The 10,994-nt window shown below is 38.5% G+C and overlaps 1 protein-coding gene across 1 annotated transcript in view; it reads left to right on the top strand.

Annotated features, from left to right (window-relative positions):
• The window catches only part of AGTR1 (angiotensin II receptor type 1), a 52,749-nt gene continuing 43,957 nt past the window's right edge, over positions 2,203–10,994 (top strand). Inside the window, exon 1 of the mRNA XM_018049126.1 lies at positions 2,203–2,474. The gene's annotated coding sequence lies outside the window, so the exon portion shown is untranslated. The remainder of the gene's footprint in view (positions 2,475–10,994) is intronic.

Genomic DNA, 10,994 nt, shown 5'->3' with positions numbered 1-10,994 from the left:
ATAGCACTAAATGCATTTGAAAAACACAAAGCTCCCCTGATTCTTAAAACAATAATCACAGGAACATTTCCCAATATCACTCACAGACTCTGGAATTTGTCACCTACTTTTGGCTTTTCTACAAAAAGTCTTAGGGTAAATGATTCCAAATGTCTGTGATATTATGAGACAAGTTATAGTCCTCCAACTTGGTTCATTCTCAAGATTATTTTGATTATTCTGAGTCCCTTGTGCTTTCCGAAATTTTAGGATCACCCTGTTAACCTCTTCAAAGACAACTTGTTCAGATTTTTATATAGTTGTGTTTACTCTGTATATTACTTGGAGATTATTTCTATTTTAACAATATTAAGTCTTCCAACCCATGAACATGGAATGTCATTCCATTTATTTAGGTCTAATTTAATTTCTTTCAACATTATTTTCTGTTATAATGCATATAATGTTCGCATCCTTTCATTAAATTTATTCCTAAAGTTTAATATTTTTGATCTATGGTGAATGCAGTTTTTTCTTAATTGTATTCTTTGATTGCTCATTGCTGACATACAGAAATACAACTGATTTTGTATACTGCTCTTGCATCATGAAGCTTTTCTGAACTTGTTTATTAGCACTAACAGCTTTTTAATTGATTCCTTAAGATTTTCTAAATACAAGACCATGCTATCTGCACATAAAAATTGTTTCATTTCCTTTCTAATCTGGATGCCTTTCATTTCTTTTTCTTGTCTAATTGCCCTAGCTGGAACCTCTCGAACAATGTTTGATAGATATGTGGAAAGCAAAGAACTTTGCAGTTTTCCTGATCTTAGATGCAAAAACATTATTTTCAACATTAAGTATGATGTTAGTGAGTTTTCACAGACAGATTTCATAGTCTGAAGAAATTATTTTCTATTCTAGTTTGCTGAATGATTTTATCATAAAAAGTGCTAGATTTTGTCAAATGCTTTATAATTTATTAGGATTATCTTGTGGCTTTTATCCTTTATTCTATTGATATGGTATATTATAACAATTGATTTTTGATAAACTAACCTTGCATTCCGGAGAAGGCAATGGCACCCCACTCCAGTATTCTTGCCTGGAAAACCCCTGGACGGAGTAGCCTGGAAGGCTGCAGTCCATGGGGTCGCTGAGGGTCAGACACGACTGAGCGACTTCACTTTCACTTTTCACTTTCATGCATTGGAGAAGGAAATGGCAACCCACTCCAGTACTCTTGCCTGGAGAATCCCAGGGACGGGGGAGCCGGGAGGGCTGCCCTCTATGGGGTCGCACAGAGTCGGACACGACTGAAGCGACTTACCAGCAACCTTGCATTCCTCGGATAAATCTCACTTGGACATGGTGTATAATCCTTTTAATATGTTACTAGATCTATTGGAAAAGACTTTGATGCTGGGAGGGATTGGGGACAGGAGGAGAAAGGACTGAGGATGAGATGGCTGGATGGCATCACTGACTCGATGGAAGCTAGTCTGAGTGAACTCTGGGAGTTGGTGATAGACAGGGAGGCCTGGCGTGCTGCGATTCATGGGGTCGGACACGACTGAGCGACTGAACTGAGCTGAACTAGATCTATTTGCTAATATTTTGCTGAGGAATTTTATCTACATTCATCAGGGAGATTTTCTCCTCATGTCTCATCTTGTTTTGGTATAAGGGTGATACTGACCTATAGCGTGAGTTGCAAAGTGATCATCTTCTTCGGAAGAATCGGTAAAGAATTTATATTAATTATTCCTTAAATATTTAATCATTTTTTTTAATTTTTACATTTTTTAAAATGTAACTCCAACAACATACCCCAATAGCAATGAATGTCCACCCTTTCACTTTGTAACAACTCTGAAATTACAATCTACGGCAGCGATCTTTGATCAACAATTGTATTATCAAAGTTTGAGCTACATCCAGGGAAGAAAAAGAAGTTCCCTAATTCATCCTTAAAAGTTTCCCAAGTTTTAAAAGAAAAAAGTGGAGTAACCCGGATCTTGGTGTAAATGGCTGGTCCTGCACCCTCGGCTCTCCCCCCTTTCTCCACTCCCTCCCGCGATGCCGGGTTCAGTGCCAGGTACTCGCAGATCTAGTAAGTGACACCGGGGATGGCTGTGGCATCATCCCTCTTCCGGCAGCATCTGGAGAGGAAAGGGGGTTGGGCCGAGAGGGTCTCCCGGGCGGGGCGGAGGAGGAGAGAGTGCAAAACACAGCCTCGCCCCTGGAACCCTCGAAGCAGCAACGCCCCTCGCTATAAATTTGGAGCTGCCTCAGAGAGGACGATTCCAGCGCCAGTCAGCCAAGGGCCTGAGGCGACTGAGCGCCCGGGCAGACGCGCGATTAGCAGCTCTGCCTACCCGAGACGGCAATCCATGAGGAGGAACCCAAGCGAGCCCCGGGAGTGAGGGCGCACCGTGAACCGGCGCCTCCAGCTCGGCCCAACGCCGGCGCAGCGTCCCGAGTGAGCGCGGGTGAGTGGCGCGGACTGCCCCGCCAGCTTGGGGACTGGGGCGGGGGTGTCAGTTTCGTGCCAAGGTGTCAGCTGCTGGCGCGGTGCCGGGAGGCTCTTGGAGACGGTGGCTAGAGCAAGCTAAGGTCCCCCGGCACCCACTGGAAGGTGGAGGACCTTCCCCAAATCAGATGTGGGAAGAAGCAGTCTGATCTTGTTTGCCGCATGCCCCGGACGTTTCATTCTGATTTGACCAAACTCTGTGGATCACAAGTGAGGCATCTGCAGAGATGGGATGCAACCAAGGAAACTTTCTTCCCGAGGCTTTTTAGCTAACTCGTGTCTTTAAACTGTGATCTGTGCATATTACTCCTCGAGGCGGAAGTACCTTTAAAAGTTGTGCCAGTTTAAAGGAGTACTTGATCGTCCCCACACTCTGCCAGGCACCTGCAAGGTTCACCTCCCCACCTCCCCTCTTCAAATGATAACGCTGGGTCCTTGGCCCCGGGATGCTGAGTCCGCATCGAATTAACTGAGGAGAAGGAAAACGGAGCTTTTCTGCACACGCCAATCCCCACAGCCCTGGCCAGAGCATGTTTGTCACTGAGGGGGATTTTAGGAGAAATTCTTCTGCTTCCAAGACCGAGCAGAACCTCTTGCTGACGCCTTCCCTTCATACACCCCTCTATCTAGCACCCCATTCTCCAGTTCTGTTAAATGTCCAGCCTGATCTACCCACAATGCCAGATGCTTTGTCTCCAGAAGAGTCTCCTGCCCTGAGCTATTGAGCACATTGTGGGCCTCTTTACCTGATCTTTCTTTGCTGTTGGCTTAATTAAGAATCAAACACCCACGAGTGGCCCTCTGGAGCTCTGTCTTCTTGGTGAAAGTTTGGGTGCTCACTTTCCCTTGGGATCACATTTTCCACCTGGCTACTTCTAGTGTCATTCCTAGATGAGAGTAACAATGAGGCAGGGAGGAAATCTGGCACCCCGCCGCTCTGTTTTATAACTTTTTTGAACAACCTCTATCTCCTCTTCAAGTTGCTGTCATCCCCAACATGATTCTCTTGGTAGTTATACCACCCTGGGTCTCCAAGGTTTATTCTCCTTAGCATAAGCTGTAACACCTTTATAAGTCTTCTTTAAAGGAAACTGCCTGTTTCCCTTGTTGCCTGCTAGTGTTTCCCTAGCTCTCAAGGCCCCACCACATGGATAATCTCTCTGGAGACTGATGGATTCCAACACCCATCTGGAAGACAGTGCAGGGGCAAGGAAGCACAGAGAGCTGGGAATGGAGACTTCCACATAACTGGCCATGTGCTGTTAGAGTTACTTCACAACTCAAACCTCAGGTCCCTCTAGTGATAAAATTCCTTGATTCCTTTTGTTTCCTAGTTATTGCTTTAAAAAATAAAGTCTAAAACAATTACCCTTTTAGCGCATGTTTGTGCTCCTCAAAACTGTCTAAGTAGCTCTCCTGGTAAATTATCTGCTCTGGAAAATCATTGGGTCCAAGTGTCCATCCCCTAGATTACAGTTGGAAGTTTCTACAGCCTGGCTGAAGGATCAGGGAGTGGCCCCAAGTTGCTGGATCTCAACACTTTGCTAAAGTTTTCATGATTAGTAGTATCTAGTCCATTATCTACTCTATTGCAGCTCCCTTTTTTTCCTTCCTAATTTCCTTGTTTTTTGTGTCCATCATGAGGCCTCGATTTCTAGCTCAATTCTTCTTTGATCTTAAACTGAATCAACTGTCCCATCATCCAACCCAAAAGAAAGCTGGTTTTCTTCCACTGAAGCCAAAGGGAGACAAGTTTTATAAAGTGTCTCCCAATCACTCTTGCTTTGGCAATGCTCTGCATCCTAGGAGCTCTGAGCACAAATCTCTGCTATCCCCCTCTTACTCTGTTTTAGTGCTCAAACTGTGACTTTGTGAATTGTTCAGGTTTCTTCTTTGTTTTTTCTTTTCCTACTTTTAGTAAGAGTTGTGTGTGTGTGCTGGCATATAATTTGGGGTTATTCTGCTGCTGCTGCTGCTTATTACTGTTGTTGTTGCTGTTACTATGACTAATTCTTGTCCTGCGCTAGATGAAAAATAATGAAAGAAAATTTGCTGCTTACCCAAAGCCCAGGTAAAATACTTGAGAGCTTCTCAGATAGCTCAAATAGTAAAGAATCTGCCTGCTATGCAGGGGACCTAGGTTCCACCCCTGGGTCAGGAAGATCCCCTGGAGAAGGGCATGGCAACCCACTCCAGTATTCTTGCATAGAGAATTCCATGGACAGAGGACCCTGGCAGGCTACATACGGTCCATGGGGTCTCAAAAAGTTGGACACGACTGAGTTACACATTCACACATTCGAAAAGGAGTTTGAAACTCACAGTTAAAATGCATGATTCACGTCTCTTATAGTTTTATCTGTGCTTTCACAGTGTCCTTTTAATGCAGCTGACAGTTGCTGTGTTTTATTTTCAAATTTGATACAGGGACCAAGATCCAGACCCATCACACTTAGATGTTTTGGCTGCCTGATGCAGGCTCCCGGTCTTTTGCCCCAAGTTCACTAGTTTACTTAGTCCTCTTCCTGCTCAGTCATGACTGAGCAATGCCAGAGCCTCTCAGAGCAGTCTGAAAAATTAAAAATTTTAGTTAGAAGTTTGAAGTACATCCAAGTGTTATAAAAAATTAAAAGCTGTTTTGAAGACAGACTGTGGCAATAAAAAAATACAGAGCCAGAGCAACAAAATGTCCAAATATAAAAAATGTAACCAAACACTTACCCCTGTTATCTAGCAAATTGGAAAAACCAGCTTCTTAACCCATCACTACTGGAAAGTACTATTATTTTCTTCAAAATGATTATAAATTTTCTCTTTCAAAATTGTCTGAGGTCATTGGATAACACGGTTTGTTTCTTTTCTCATTAGTGTCTATTAAAACAGTACACTAAAGCTTCCACAGCAAAAGTAAATTTTGTTCCATTTCCCGCTTAAATGTAGCTATCATTTTACATTTTTTATTTTTAATCACAATAGGAATTTCAGCTATGAAAAATCAGCTTTTCAATGGCTTAATATACAAAGCCATCTTAAATCTAGAAGTATCTCTATGGATTTAAGGTAATAAGCAAATGATTTGGCAAATTACTGCTATTATCCTATTAAAGCTCTAAAATACATCTAAAATACATCACAGCAAAAAAAAAAAAAATCTACAGAGTTATAAATTTGCCAGATGCTTTGTTTGGTGGTTATTTTAATGACAAACTTGACAATTAGAAAACAAAATATATGTTTAGAACAATCATAACATGACAATTGAATCTTAGCTGTGGTTGTATTAACACTAAAAGTTTTCTGATTTTGATCCTCTCTCTTCATAGCAGATGATCACTGTAGGAAAAAATTTCCCTGACTATGAAAATCAAAATTTCTCTCAAAATATTTTACTAACAAAGAATATGTATATATATATATATATATATATATGTATGTATATATATATATATATATATATATACACTAGAAGTAAGTGTCTAGAATCTTCCAGTTATCATTTGATTTTTCTTCCTATAGTCAAGAATATTTTAAATTGTGTTGCCCATTTACTTTTCTAACACAAATTGGAAAAATGGGTAAGAAATAGGTATGCTTTATTTTTCATAGTCTAAGTACCAATTCTACATGCCCTTAATATTTAAAATCATAGCATTAATAACCATTCAGTTTGGGTCAAGTTTTATGGGATTTCTTATTCTCTTCATATAATCAAAGCTGCTTTGTTCTTCATCAGATGATGTTAAAATCTCATTTAGATCAATGAATTAAAGTACTTTGGCTACATAGTTAACTTCAGAGTAAGAATACTGACATATACACATTTGGTTCTGTACTTTTTTAATAGAATAATTGTAACAATATACTGTAATAAAAGTTATTTGGATATAATTCTATACTTTTAAAGAGAGTTAATGATTGCTAATTTCCTCTATAAGTTTTCTTTAGTTATTTCTTATTTTAATCAAAGCTCCTCTTATCTGCCTTGGAAAAGGAAAAATTACATGTATGAAATATATCAACAATTGCAGAAGATACTTGCTGAGGGAATGCAATGGATCTGAGAGACCTTAGGTCCTGAGGACACACCAAAGTATAAAAATGGTCTTTGTCCTAGAGAGATGTTGGTCAAGCTAAGTACATATTAGATATAGGTCTCATCAGTCATCTCAATGCCGCTGGGGTAGGAAGCCCTTTAAAAACAACCCTGTCTTCCTTCTACCTTTCAGACTGGGTGGAATATCTAATGTGGTTTCATGTTTGATTCTGGCCCCTTCCATAATAACCACCACAACTTTCCTTTCCCCATGGGGTTTGAACTCCGTTGATAGTATGCACCACACCCAACTGCCTTGTCTTCTGTTATTAAAGTCACTTTCTTGCCTGTTTGTCTGATTTTGGCTTAATTTGTGGAAAACATTAAATATATTTTCAGATCCTTATATTGAGGAAATGTTAGAAACCTTTCCTATTACAATAAAGTGACTTAAAAGTGTTGCTTTAGTCTTACTAATGGAATAACTAAGCATTAATACAATTGCTTTAAATCTAAAGCTTTAAAAGTCTAAGGCAAGGAAGCTCCAATTAAAACAAATAAATTTTAAAAAATAAGGCAAGAGAAAGTTAAAGAATAAGAAAAAGAGCTAAGAAAAGAATAAAAGGTTGAAATATCAAAGCAGTTTTTCTTCAGGCATCACAGAGCAGGTAAGGCAAGCATATGAAAATCACCTGGGAAGTGTTTTAAATCTGTACGTATTGTCTGCACTTCCCCTGTTTCTCCTTTCCCCATTTCTTCCTTATTGAGAACCGCCACATTTACCTCAGGTGTCAAGGTCCCCAGACTAGCATCACGAGTATCACTTGGGAGCTTATTAGAAATTCAGACTCTCAGACCCTACCTGGACCGACTGAATCAGAATCTGCATTTTAGCAAGATCTTCACATGATTCGAAAGGACTCTAAAGCTAGAAGAGCACAAGTGACAGTACCTCCGGCTTGCTCAAATGATTACCTACAGGCTATTTTCTTGACTTTTTAATAAAATAACATTTTTAACAAAACTAACGTTTATCGGGTGAACTCCGGGAGTTGGTGATGGACAGGGAGGCCTGGTGTGCTGCAATTCGTGGGCTCGCAAAGAGTCGGACACGACTGAGCTGACTGGCTGAATGCGCCAAACAATGTTCAGCCTTTCAACACTGTGTTTTATTTAATCCTCACGACATCCCTCTATAATAGTCACTGCCTCATCCCCATTTTATAGATTGGGATACTGAGTAATAATGTGATAAGTAGCGTACCCAATTTTGGTAACTGTTAGAGTCAAGATTTGAACACAATTTTGATTCTGTGCTCTTTGTTGCTACCCACACTGTCTGCTCTACATTAGGCTGCCTGCTTTTTAAGACCAGTTAATTATTGGACCAATTAATTATTGGATAATTATTAGAAAGTTATAATTGGAAATCAAGTTCTGTTTTCCTCATAGAAAAAAGCAAGATCTATAACATTTTCCTATCATCTTACCTTTAACTTCAATAATGAGAAATTCTAGGAATTCCTTCTTTAGTTGGGAAACAAGTAAGAAAACTATGATAGTTCATAATTTAAAACTTAAAATTTTATATCTCTAGTTTCCCAAAACTTACCTGAAATTTATCTTTTTTTACCTTTCTGTTCTGATGAACTTTTTAAAAAAGTTCCTGAGTTGAACAACCCATATCCTACATAGATAAAGTGTTTATCTTTCCAACTCAAATTATACATCACTCTTTCACCTTTTAATATAAATACATATGTATCTACAAGCATAGTTTTAATATAAACACATTTATCTATAAGCACAGTTTCTAAAACTTTAGTTGAATATAATACTAATCAGTCAGTCTGCAAACAAGGGTACCTTATTTTAAGCCAGTGACTTCTCAAATGATGAGTCTCTGAAACATTTTTCCCAGTGCATATAGACTCTCTGAGAGCTGTCAGTTGGATTGGGTCAAATGTCTGTTGTTTTGACAGAGACTCATTGATGTGGGTCAAAAGACCGAGGTGAGTCTGGGCTCCCTGTGATCATGTTTGAGAGGAGAGGCATGTCAACAGAACTAAGCAGCCACGATTTTCTCCGTGATAAAGGGACATCGTTGGGAGACAGAATGTTACCAGCTGCTTAGATCTAGAACTTTCGGCAGCACTAATAGTACAGTGTCTAACTTGTAAGTTATAGATGAGGGCAAAAATCAACCCAGGGATGCCATAAAGCCAAGTGGTGAATGCTCAAAAGGGAACTTGTGCCCAGGAGACATCCTGCATACTAGCAGGCAGAGTTTCTTAGTGCTGATCAATGATAAAGTACCAGTGATTCTCTTGTGACTCTTAACAGTCCTGCTCATCTCACTAACCCCAAATAGTTGTGCCTGTGGCTGAATTTAATCAACACTAGTTCTTTTTTTCCTAAATAAACTGAAGAAAAATAAAAAAGAAAGAAAAACCTTACAGCATTTCTTCTAAACTTCATCCATTTACAATTTCATCATCATATATGCTTTTCTTCACTTTTGGACCCAAACTCTTCTTGTTATGCAATTCAGATGCATCTTACATACTTATAAATAACGTGGTATGCTGCTAGAACAAGAACGTTGCATTAACCCAGGTTTAATCATCGAATTCTCCTTTCATTCAAATGATGTCATCTCACATAAAATGCTTTGTACCATGATGTCTTCCAGCACTTAACCTTCACACAGTTCATTGCTGCCACTTTATCAGGAATGGAAAATAATCTGATGTGATTCCTATGTAATAATTTCCTGACTGTGTTCTAGCGGTTGATATACTGGGTTAACAGAGTGGATTTTTGCGAGAAATACAAATCTATTCTTTTAAATTCCCATTACATTAAGCCATATGATGGAATATTATACAGTCATTGTGTATTTTATATGTATATGTTTTTAAATATCTAATGACAAGGAAAGATAATTACAAGTGAATACAGCAATGTATAAAACATAAATCCAATGAGAGAGAAAGAGAGAGAGAGAGAGTGTGTGTGTGTGTGCGTGTGCATGTGTCTTTGATAGATTCTTGTCAAGGTGCCATTAATGTCTTATTTGGGTCATTGGTGTTCTAATGAAAACATTTCAGTTACACTAGCACTGATTTGAGAGCAAAATCACTTAGAGATTTTTTAAATGCCTGCATATTTGCACGAACAGATAAGAAACACTAGGCAAAATATATAACAAATCTTTAAAGCTTTTGAGGATTATTAAGATCAAGGCTAAGATCAAACGTGACTTTTCTTTCCTCTTTTTTGGCATGTGCTTTCAGACTTTCCTATCGTGAGCCTCCATTCGTACTTTTTGTTTATCTTGGAATTTCTTTTCCTTTCCTTCTAACTCACTCTAGATTTCAGATCATAAACAACCACCATTAACCCTCTGAGAATGATCCTGGCAAGTCAACCTTGTCTCTATTTTTTTCCCTAAGGTACACTAGAGCCCTATAAGAGTTCACAGATTTTACACCCGAGTGGCATTTTATAGGAAAAAATATCTCATGGGAAAATTTTTGCTATGACAAAAAAACCACCAAAAAATAAGTTAAAAATATATTCTTCTAATGCCAAAATGCTCCTGTACCACAATGTGATAGTAAAACTTGAAAACTCGCATACGTTGTTGCTAGGAAAAAAAAAAAAAAAAACCTTTACACAATCTCCTTGAGTAATTCATTAACTTTAAACAATTTCATACTTTAAAAAATCCCCAAACCATAATGAAAAATATTGATGAACTTGGCTACATAAAAATTTTGAAATGGTTGTGTAGTAAAAAGCACCAGAAACAAACACAAAAGAGGAAAGCTATTTGCCACACATTACATGTAAAATGCCAATTTTCGACACGAGCTTTTTAAAATGAGAAACAATGAACCCAATGGAAAAATGAGTGAAGGCCAGAACTAGGCAAACTAGTAGAAAAAAACTGCAAAAATAAGAAAACAAAAAGAAGCTCAACCTCATTCATAACCAAAAAAAAGGTAAACCAAAACAAATATATATTTTTCACTTATCAGACTGAGAAAAAAATGCAAAATTTTATACAAGTCAGATTTTTGGGTATCTTAAATCCATATAGCCATTATAGAGGACATTTTGTAAGTATGTTCCAAAAACCTAGAGTGTATAAACAATTTATATTGACAATTATGTTTGGAATTTATTCTACCAGTATAATCATATAAGGACAAAAATGCATATATATAAATATGATCATTGAGACTTTTTTACATCCAAAAAAAGGGAAATAGAAGGAAAAAAAAAACCTTAAGGCCTATGATGTGTGCTGAGTCACTTAGTCTGACTCTGTAACCCCATGGACTATAGCCCACCAGGCTCCTCTGTCCGTGGGATTTCCCAGGCAAAAATATTGGAATGGGTTGTCATTTCCTCCTCCAGGTGACCTTCTCCACCCAGAGC

The sequence above is a fragment of the Capra hircus genome, chromosome 1 (genome assembly GCF_001704415.2).
Source record: "Capra hircus breed San Clemente chromosome 1, ASM170441v1, whole genome shotgun sequence".
Taxonomy (NCBI): domain Eukaryota; kingdom Metazoa; phylum Chordata; class Mammalia; order Artiodactyla; family Bovidae; genus Capra; species Capra hircus.
Note: the sequence above shows the minus strand (reverse complement) of the source record. Positions and strands in the feature narration are given on the sequence as shown.